Raw genomic sequence first — 9,870 nt, forward strand, 5'->3', positions numbered from 1 at the left:
GGGGGGGGGTCTAGCCAACCTGTGGCCCTGGCTCAGTTTCCCCAAACAGCAAATTCCCCTCACAAAGGCAAAGGATGGGGGGGGGAGGTCCCCAACACCCCACTCAGGTGCCCTTCTCCCAGTCTGCCCAGTTCCCCACCCACAGCCAGCTTGAGCCCGCGGGGGGGGGGCGGTCAGCTTGACCCTATTAAGCTCCTTGCAGGGGGCCAGGGTGTGATGGTTGGAGGGGTGGGGGGAGCATGGGACCCTAATCCAGTTTGGGCTCAGATTAGGGCCAGGGCAAACAGTGGCACCCAGATGGCCACGGGTAAAGGAGCCTGTGGGGACAAGGTTTGGGGGGGGCAACCCCCAGAGCCCCTGTAAGGCCAGGATGGGGGCAGGGAGGGGGGAGGTTGGGATGCCAGCTGCAACTGGGGAAACTGAGGCAGAGCTGTGTGGGACACACACACACACAGAGCACCAAGGAGACCTCACAACCCTGAGCCCCCCAGATCCTGCCACCACCACCACATCCCCCCAGCTTGGCCTCCAACCCCCTCCCTGTAACGCTCCCATCCCTGAGACCCCCAACTAAGCCCAGGATAGTGGGGGAGGGGGTGGGGGAGGCACTGTCTACAGCTGGAGAAACTGAGGTAGAGGTGTGGGGGGACACAGCACCAAGGGGACCTCACAACCCTGAGCCCCCCCCCAGATCCTACCACCACATCCCCAGGCAAGCCCCAGCCTTGGCTTCCAACCTCTTCCCTGCATTGCTCCCATCCCTTGGACCCCCAACTAAGCCCAGGACAGTGGGGGGAGGGCACCACCTGCAGCCAGAGAAACTGAGGCAGAGCTGTGTTGGTGGGGGGAGGGGACACAGCACCAAGGGGACCTCACAACCCTGAGCCCCCCCAAACCCTACCTGCACCACCACCACATCCCCAGGCACAACCCAGCTTAGCCTCCAACCCCTTCCCTGCATCACTCCCACCCCTGGGACCCCCCAGCTAAGCCCAGGATAGAGGGGTGGGGGTTGGAGGGAGGGGGCACCATCTGCAACCAGAGAAACTGAGGCAGAGCTTGGGAGGCAGGAAATAGACACACAGAGCACCAAGGGGACCTCACAACCCTGAGCCCCCCCCAAACCCTACCTGCACCACCACCACCTCCCCAGGCACAACCCAGTTTGGCTTCCAACCTCTTCCCTGCATCGCTCCCATCCTTTGGACCCCCAACTAAGCCCAGGATAGTGTGGTGGGGGTTGGGGGGGGCACCATCTGCAACCAGAGCAGCTGAGGCAGAGGTATGTTCGTTGGGGGAGGGCCCACAGCACCAAGGGGACCTCACAATCCTGAGTCCCCCCAAACTCTACCACCACATCCCCAGGCACAACCCAGCTTAGCCTCCAATCCCTTCCCAGCATCGCTCCCACCCCTTGGACCCCCAACTAAGCTCAGGACAGTGGGGGGAGGGCACCACCTGCAGCCAGAGAAACGGAGGCAGAGCTGTGTTGGTTGGGGGAGGGGACACAGCACCAAGGGGACCTCACAACCCTGAGCCCCCCCCAAACCCTACTTGCACCACCACCGCATCCCCCAGGCACAACCCAGCTTAGCCTCCAACCCCTTCCCTGCATCGTTCCCATCCCTGGGACCCCCAGCTAAGCCCAGGATAGAGGGGTGGGGTGGGGGCACCATCTGCAACCAGAGAAACTGAGGCAGAGCTTGGGAGGCAGGAAATAGACACACAGAGCACCAGGGGGACCGCACAACCCTGAGCCCCCCCAAATCCTACCTGCACCACCACCACCTCCCCAGGCACAACCCAGTTTGGCTTCCAACCTCTTCCCTGCATCGCTCCCATCCTTTGGACCCCCCAGCTAAGCCCAAGAGAGTGGAGGGAGGGGACACAGCACCAAGGGGACCTCACAACCCTGAGCCCCCCCAAATCCTACCTGCACCACCACCACCATATCCCCCAGGCACAACCCAGCTTAGCCTCCAACCCCTTCCCTGCATCGCTCCCATCTCTGGGACCCCCTTCAATGTGTGTGTGTCTGCACCCAGCCTTCCCCCCCGCCCCCCAACCCCTGTGTGTGTGTCCCCCCCCGGGGGCAGGGGCAGCGTTACCGGATTAATCTGTGTCATAAGCTTCCTTAGTTCTGGGGAGCTTTGGGGGTTTATCTCCCGGGCTTTGGTGGCCGAGTCGCGGCGCTTAGCGAGACGCCCTAATGCCACTTAACACCTGCGAGCTGCGATTTGCATTAGGGGCGTCAGGGACAATTAGCGAGGAAATAATTAGGGCAAGGGCCGCCCCCTCCCCCCCCCCCCCCCCTCCAGAGGGTTTAAGCCCCATATGTGCTTTGGTTTGGAGGTAGGGAACCAGGGGACCCTCCCTCGTTTTCCAGCCAAAAGGTGATGGGCACCCATGGGGGGGGGGCTCTGAGGTGGTTGCTCATCTCCTGGGGGGGGGAACTCTGGAGCCAAGGGAGGTGTTTGGTGAGGGGGGGTCCCCTGGAGCCAAGGGAGGTGTTTGGTGCGGGAGGGTCCCCTGGAGCCAAGGGAGGTGTTTGGTGAGGAGGGGTCCCCTGGAGCCAAGGGAGGTGTTTGGTAGGGGAGGGTCCCCTGGAGCCAAGGGAGGTGTTTGGTAGGGGAGGGTCCCCTGGAGCCAAGGGAGGTGTTTGGTTGGGGAGGGTCCCCTGGAGCCAAGGGAGGTGTTTGGTGCGGGAGGGTCCCCTGGAGCCAAGGGAGGTGTTTGGTGAGGAGGGGTCCCCTGGAGCCAAGGGAGGTGTTTGGTGAGGAGGGGTCCCCTGGAGCCAAGGGAGGTGTTTGGTAGGGGAGGGTCCCCTGGAGCCAAGGGAGGTGTTTGGTAGGGGAGGGTCCCCTGGAGCCAAGGGAGGTGTTTGGTAGGGGAGGGTCCCCTGGAGCCAAGGGAGGTGTTTGGTAGGGGAGGGTCCCCGGGAGCCAAGGGAGGTGTTTGGTGAGGAGGGGTCCCCTGGAGCCAAGGGAGGTGTTTGGTAGGGGAGGGTCCCCTGGAGCCAAGGGAGGTGTTTGGTAGGGGAGGGTCCCCTGGAGCCAAGGGAGGTGTTTGGTAGGGGAGGGTCCCCTGGAGCCAAGGGAGGTGTTTGGTAGGGGAGGGTCCCCTGGAGCCAAGGGAGGCGTCTGGTGGGGGAAGGTGTCCCACATCGTGGCATAGTGGCAAGGAAGAGTGCCGGGGAGGGGGGGTGAGGGGGCAGCTCTGGCCCCGTGTTGGCATGCGAGGGTTCGTTGGCGATGGGGAGGTACAGACACACAACCCCCTTGTGGATGGGGGCACATGGGGTGGCTGGTCCCCTTCTCAGGCGCCTCAGGGAAGTTGGACCCCAGAGAAGGATGAAGGGGGCGTCCCCAGGGGCTGCCCCAGTGGGGAGATGGGGGGGGGGGATGTTGATGGGGAGTCTCTAGAGGGACACGGACCCCGCCTCGGCACATGGGGGTTGAGCGGTGATGGAGAGGGACACACAAACCCCTCGGTGCCCGGGGGATGGCTGAAGGTGACATCCAGAGTGCCCCTGCGCAGGTCCTGCCTTACAGCTGCACCAACTACCTTCTTGTGGCCTGCCAGGACCTGAAGAGGGCTCCAAAAAAGCTGGGGAGGGACTTTTGAGGCTGTGAGGGAGTGGCAGGAGTGGGGGGGATGGAGCAAAGCTGGAGGTGGGGAGAGTGAGGCTGGAGGTGAGGAGGAAGTTGTTGAGCAGGAGAGTGGTGAGAGCCTGGCAGGGGTTGCCCAGGGAGGTGGTTGAGGCCCCATGGCTGGAGGTGTTTGAGGCCAGGCTGGCTGAGGCTGTGTGCAGCCTGCTCTAGGGTAGGGTGTCCCTGGGCATGGCAGGGGTTGGCACTGCCTGCTCCTTGTGCTCCCTTCCAACTCTGACTATGAACTATCTGGGGGCTCCCATCTCAGAACCCCTAGGCTGGGGAGGGGCTACAGGAATGGGGGCCGGGGAAGGAGCGGGACAGGACCCCGGGGAAGGGGAACTCGTCCCCAGCCCCAGCGCGGCCGCTCGGGCAGGCAGCGGTGAGCAGCCGCGGGCAGGGCGAGGGGGGACAGCGCAGGCAGGGTGAGTGGGGGCCCAGGGGGTGCTGGGGGGCAGCAGGGGCAGCAGCAGCCGAGGCCATACAGGGCGTAGGGGTGGAAGTAGCCGACGTTCACCCTGCGAGGGGGAAACAGAGCACAGGGGTCAGCCCTGAGCCCCGAACCCCTCCCTGCTCCCCCATCCCTGCCCGGCTCCGAGCTTCGCTCACCTGCGGACCCTCCGCCGGGCTCGCCGCCGGTGGTAGTCGCCCTTGGCGAAGTCCTCCAGGTTGGCAGGGTGGATGGCCCAGAAGTGGCCTTTGCCGTTGTCGCTGCGGCCGGCCTTGACGAAGCACTCGTTGAGGGAGAGGTTGTGGCGGACGCTGTTGCGCCAGCTCTTCTCCTGCGCCCAGCGGGGCCATCAGCAGCCTGCGCCCCCCGCCCCCGCGCCCCCCACCGCACCCGCCCGGGTCAGCCACCCCCACGGCTGGACCGCAGCATCTTCTTCCCCGATGGCTTGGGGTCAGCAGAGCCCTGGTGAGCCCAGCCCAGCCCCCGTCTGCTGTCGCCCACCCCAGCACCAGCAGCCCGGGCTCGGCTCCCGCTTCGCCCACCCCAGACCACCACAGCCACCACCGGGGCAAAACTCCTTCCCCAGACAGCTGAGCCGCGGCCTGGCTGCCCCTCACCTTGTTCTTGAAGTAGGGGTAGTTGTCCATGATCCACTGGTAGATGTCGGAGAGCAGAAGCTTCTTCTCCGGCGAGGAGAGGATGGCAGTGGAGATGAGGGCGATGTAGGACTGCGAGGGCTTGTCCCCAGGCTCCGGCGGGCCCCGGGGAGCTGCCGAGGGGCTGCGGGCAGAGGCAGTCGGGCTGCAGGGTCCCCCCTCGGCTGGCTCCGACAGCAGGGACTCGATGGTGAAGGATGCCCCGGGCCGGCGCCGGCCTGCGGTGCCGCAGTCCCCTTGGGTGCCGCCGTCCCCCATGGCCCCTGTGCCGCCGGCAGCCGCGGCGGAGCCCTCCTGGCCCGGCCCGGTAATTAGCGCAGCTTAGGGGCTTTGCTAATTGTGTTTTCACAAACGGGCTGGTGGCAAAGCAGGCTGTTTATCTGGCAAAGCCTCGGCTTTGGCGGGATTTGGGCCTCTAAGCCTCATCAATAAAATGATTAATCCGCTGGAGGTGGAGGAATTCGAAGTGGCACCGAGGTGCCCGTGGGGACGGGGCCCTTGTGCCCACCTTGAGTCCACCTTGTGCCCACCTTAAGCCCAACTTGAGCCCACCTTGAATTCACCATCTGCCCACTTTGTACCTGCCCCATGCCCAACTCGAGTCCATTTTGCACCCACTGAGTCCAGCTTGAGCTCTTCGACCTGCCTCGTGCCCACTTCACACCCGTCCTTCAACCTGCCTTATGCCCACCTTGCATCCATCCTTCAACCTGCCTCATGCCCACCTTGCACTCATCCTTCAACCTGCCTCATGCCCACTTTGCACCCATCCTTCGACCTGCCTCATGCCCACTTTGCACCCATCCTTCAACCTGCCTCATGCCCACCTCGCATCCATCCTTCAACCTGCCTCATGCCCACCTTGCATCCATCCTTCAACCTGCCTCATGCCCACCTTGCACTCATCCTTCGACCTGCCTCATGCCCACTTTGCACCCATCCTTCAACCTGCCTCATGCCCACCTCGCATCCATCCTTCAACCTGCCTCATGCCCACCTCGCATCCATCCTTCAACCTGCCTCATGCCCACTTTGCACCCATCCTTCAACCTGCCTCATGCCCACTTTGCACCCATCCTTCAACCTGCCTCATGCCCACCTTGCACCCATCCTTCAACCTGCCTCATGCCCACCTCGCACCCATCCTTCAACCTGCCTCATGCCCACCTTGCACCCATCCTTCAACCTGCCTTGCACTCATTTTGTGACCAACTTGAGTCCACTTGGTGCCCACCTTGTGCCCACTGTGAGTTCACTTTGCATCTGCCTTGGCATACACACTGCACCCACCTTATGCCCAACTTGAGTCCACCTTGTGCCCATCCTTCAACCTGCCTTGTGCCTACCTTGCCCCTACCTTGTGCCCACCTTGAATCCACCTTGCCCCTACCTTGAGCCCACCCTGAAGCCACCTTGTGCCCACCTTGAATCCACCTGGCACCTACCTTGAATCCACCTTGAGCCCACCCTGAATCCACCTTGAATCCACCTTACCCCTACCTTGAGCCCACCCTGAATCCACCTTGAATCCACCTTACCCCTACCTTGAGCCCACCCTGAATCCACCTTGCCTCTACCTTGAACCCTCCTTGAATCCATCTTGCCCCTACCTTGAGCCCTCCTTGAATCCACCTTGCCCCTACCTTGTGCCCACCTTGCCTCTACCTTGAGCCTACCCTGAATCCACCTTGCCCCTACCTTGTGCTCACCCTGAATCCACCTTGCCCCTACCTTGAGCCCTCCTTGAATCCACCTTGCCCCTACCTTGTGCTCACCCTGAATCCACCTTGCCCCTACCTTGTGCCCACCTTGAGCCCACCTTCAGACCCACCATGACTTCACCTCTAGCCCACCCTGCACCCTCCTTGCACCCATCTGGAATCCACTTTGCACAGAACCTCACACCCACTTTTGAGCTCCTTTTGCCTCCACCGTGCCCCCTTCCCCTGCCATCCCTCCTACCACCAAACCCTTCCCTCGCCCCCCACCCCAACCCCCTCCTGCCCTCCGCCTGGGGCTGTAGGAACCTCACTGAAGGCCAGAAGGGAATTAAATGTAAATCTTTTCTTTTTATTTAACAAACACTATAATTTGAACTTTGCAGAATGTGTACTGAGGAAAAGAAAAATAATTCTCTTTTTTTTGTTGTTTTTTTTGTCTTTTTCTCTTTTTTTCTTTTTTTAATTAATTTTTTTCCCTCTTTACCAAAACAAACCAAAAAAAAAAGGAGGAGGGAAAAAAAAAAATAATCAAACCAAACCCCTAAAATAAACTTCAAATTTATGTACAGGAAGAGCTGGGCAAAGGAAACTGAATGGAGTCAAGAGAAGGTTAAAGGTTTGGTCAACCAGGAGGAGCTTGGCCTAGAAGAAGTTCAAAGGAATTAAATTAGGATGCAAAGAGAGGAAAAAAAAAATTAAAATAATAATAAAAAAAACCCAAAATTAAATAAAAATAATTAAAAAAGGCCAAAAAAAAAGAAAGCCACTTCCCCTCCCCCCCCCCCAAAAATCAAGCCCCCAAACCACCAAAAACTGGACTCTAAAGCTACCGTGCAGCCAGGGCCGTGAGCCACACAACTCCAAACAGTCAAACTTCACTTTTTTTTTGTTGTGGTTTTTCTTTCTTTTGTCTTTTTTTTTTTTTCTTTCTTTTTGTCCTTTTTTTTGTTTTGTTTTATGTGGTTTTTTTTTCTTGAGCTTCTACATCCACCCAAGGTTTTGTGTTGGGTTCTGTTCGTCCCACACACCCCTGCCGCTGCTGCCTGCCCGCCCCATGGGTTTAACCTGAACTCAGTATTGCTTCTGTGGGGAGAGAGAGAGAGAGAGAGAGGGGAGAGAGGGAGGGAGAGAGAGAGAGGAGAGGGAGGGAGAGAGAGAGAGAGGAGGGAGGGAGAGAGAGAGAGAGAGGAGGGAGGGAGAGAGAGAGAGAGAGGAGGGAGGGAGAGAGAGAGAGAGAGGAGGGAGGGAGAGAGAGAGAGAGAGGAGGGAGGGAGAGAGAGAGAGAGAGAGGAGGGAGGGAGAGAGAGAGAGAGAGAGGAGGGAGGGAGAGAGAGAGAGAGAGAGGAGGGAGGGAGAGAGAGAGAGAGAGAGGAGGGAGGGAGAGAGAGAGAGAGGAGGGAGGGACGGAGAGAGAGAGAGGTGGCAGGCGGGCAGAGAGTGAGAGGAGAGAGGGAGGGAGAGAGTGAGAGGAGAGAGGGAGAGAGAGGAGAGAGGGAGGGAGAGAGTGAGAGGAGAGAGGGAGAGAGAGGAGAGAGGGAGGGAGAGAGTGAGAGGAGGGAAGGAGAAAGAGAGAGAGGGAGGGAGAAAGAGAGAGGGAGAGAGGGAGGGAGAAAGAGGGAGGGAGAGAGGAGAGGGAGAAAGAGGGAGGGAGAGAGGAGAGGGAGAAAGAGGGAGGGAGAGAGGAGAGGGAGAAAGAGGGAGGGAGAGAGGAGAGGGAGAAAGAGGGAGGGACAGAGGAGAGGGAGTGGGAGAGGAGGGGGAGGGGAGAGGAAGAGGGGGAGAGAGGGGGAGGAATGGCAGAGGGGAAGGGAGAGGAAGAGGGGGAGGAAGGGGGAGAAGGAAAAGGGGGAGGGGAGGAGGGTAGAGAGGGAGAACGGGAGAGAGGGGGAGAAGGGAGCCTGTGTGGGCTCTGAGTAGGAGCTCAGCTGCAGAAGCAGGGCTGTGGTGAGAGGGCAGTGGAAGAGCTGCAGCCATGGCCCTGCCTGCTGGGGTCTTCCTCCCCCACCTCCACCCCAGCAAGTGCCAGGGGGGAAATAAAAGGGATTTAAACCTTCCCCCTCCCCCCCCCAATCCCCTCATATTTTGCCTTCAAGTTTTGGTTTGCCAACACAGAACACAGGTGGGCAGGAAGGGCTCAGGATGCTCCCTGTTGCCTGTGGGAGGCAGGGCTTGGTGCCCCCCACCCTGTGCTGGGCAGGGGGTTTGGAGACCCCAGGGGAGAAGAACCCTCCAGAGAGGGCAGATGGCAGCTTCCTGCCCACCAGCGCTTAGGGGCAGGTTCTGGGCAAGTCACTGCCAAGGATTTCAAAGGGTTGGGGTGGAGCTTGGTGGCTTTTCTGCTGGCTCTGGAAGGCAGGAGCAGTGCTTGGGAGCGGGCACTCGGTGCTGCCATTGCCACACCTCTGCCCTGGCGACAGGAGGCACGGGAGGCCTGCACTGGGCTCCAGCAGCACTTGGTGACATCGAGAGTGCTGTCACCACAAGCTCAGTGACACCACACACCCCTTGGTGACACCAAGCCCAGCGTGACCATGAACCTCTTGGTGACATCAAGCCGTGTCACCAGGATGTCTTTGGTGTCACCAGGATGTCTTTGGTGTCACCAAGTCCAGTAACAGATTGAACCCCTTGGGTGACATGAAGCCAATGACATCACGAACCCCTTGGTGACACCAAGCTCTGAGCCCCTTGGTGACACCAAGGCCAATGATAATCATTGAGCCACTTGGGTGACACCCAGCCCAGAGCCACCACAAACCCTTTGATGACATCAAGCCCAGTGCCACCATATGGCCCTTGGTGACACCAAGCACCTCCTGCCCAGCGTTCGGGGGTCTCAGCACAGCGCAGGAGGTCCCAGCTGCAGCAATGTCCCCACGCTGGGCACAAGGCCACGACTCCTGCTCCTGCTCATCCCCTGGGCACGGGGTGGGAGCAGAGGCTTGGCCCAGTGCTGCCTTCCAAGGTTCATCCTCGGCTGGGGCTGAGACGAGTCCAGGAGGTGCAGGGCTGGGAGGCGTCGGTGGGAAGAGCGAAGGTGAGGACAACAAATTCTCTTCCGAGTCCAAACGGTGCCCGCGGTGGCAACTCAAAAGCAAGAAGGTTTTTATGCCATCAAGAGCATAGCTTTGGGTCTGGGACCAAAGTCTCGAACAGAGAAGTGGCAAGTCCAGAGGCTGGTAAGGCGTGGTGGCTGGGGAGGGGGCTCCACGCATCGTCCCTCGGCTCTGTCCTCAACACCCTGCCCGCGGTGCCGCCGGGGCCGGGCTGCACGCCGGGTCGTGACTGAAAGAAACCTGAATTGGAGTTTACCGAGGTAGTTGGCTAGAAACTGAGATTCCCCCACCTGGCACGTTGTGGAAGGTCCAAAAAAGCAAAACCCTCTCCCTCCC

At 60.3% G+C, this 9,870-nt stretch overlaps 1 long non-coding RNA gene across 1 annotated transcript; it reads right to left on the reverse strand.

Annotated features, from left to right (window-relative positions):
• Window positions 1-6,806: 6,806 nt before the first annotated feature.
• LOC135192243 (uncharacterized) lies at window positions 6,807-9,860 on the reverse strand. Its single transcript, XR_010308949.1, has 2 exons — window positions 9,292-9,860; window positions 6,807-7,120 (listed from the first exon to the last, which is right to left on the reverse strand). It is a non-coding gene; the product is annotated as an uncharacterized LOC135192243 (long non-coding RNA).
• Between the last annotated feature and the right edge of the window lie 10 nt (window positions 9,861-9,870).

The sequence above is a fragment of the Pogoniulus pusillus genome, chromosome 41 (genome assembly GCF_015220805.1).
Source record: "Pogoniulus pusillus isolate bPogPus1 chromosome 41, bPogPus1.pri, whole genome shotgun sequence".
Taxonomy (NCBI): domain Eukaryota; kingdom Metazoa; phylum Chordata; class Aves; order Piciformes; family Lybiidae; genus Pogoniulus; species Pogoniulus pusillus.